Genomic DNA, 659 nt, shown 5'->3' on the forward strand with positions numbered 1-659 from the left:
GGGCCTCTATGGTGCTACTTGGCGGTACTTTTGGCCAACTTAGGCCAATTGGGTGCTCTTTGTGGGTACTCTATCGGTACTTTTGGCCAACTTAGGCCAATGGGGTGCTATATGTGGGTGCTCTATCGGTACTTTTGGCCATGTTAGGCCCATTCGGTGCTATATGTGGGTGCTCTATCGGTACTTTTGGCCATGTTAGGCCCATTCGGTGCTATTTGTGGGTACTCTATCGGTACTTTTGGCCAACTTAGGCCCATGGGGTGCTCTTTGTGGGTACTCTATCGGTACTTTTGGCCATGTTAGGCCCACTCGGTGCTATTTGTGGGTACTCTATCGGTACTTTTGGCCATGTTAGGCCCACTCGGTGCTATTTGTGGGTACTCTATCGGTACTTTTGGCCAACTTAGGCCAATGGGGTGCTATATGTGGGTGCTCTATCGGTACTTTTGGCCATGTTAGGCCCACTCGGTGCTATATGTGGGTGCTCTATCGGTACTTTTGGCCATGTTAGGCCCATTCGGTGCTATTTGTGGGTACTCTATCGGTACTTTTGGCCAACTTAGGCCAATTGGGTGCTCTTTGTGGGTACTCTATCGGTACTTTTGGCCATCTTAGGCCCATTCGGTGCTATTTGGGGGTACTCTATCGGTACTTTTGGC

The sequence above is a fragment of the Anopheles funestus genome (genome assembly GCF_943734845.2).
Source record: "Anopheles funestus chromosome X unlocalized genomic scaffold, idAnoFuneDA-416_04 X_unloc_44, whole genome shotgun sequence".
NCBI lineage: Eukaryota > Metazoa > Arthropoda > Insecta > Diptera > Culicidae > Anopheles > Anopheles funestus.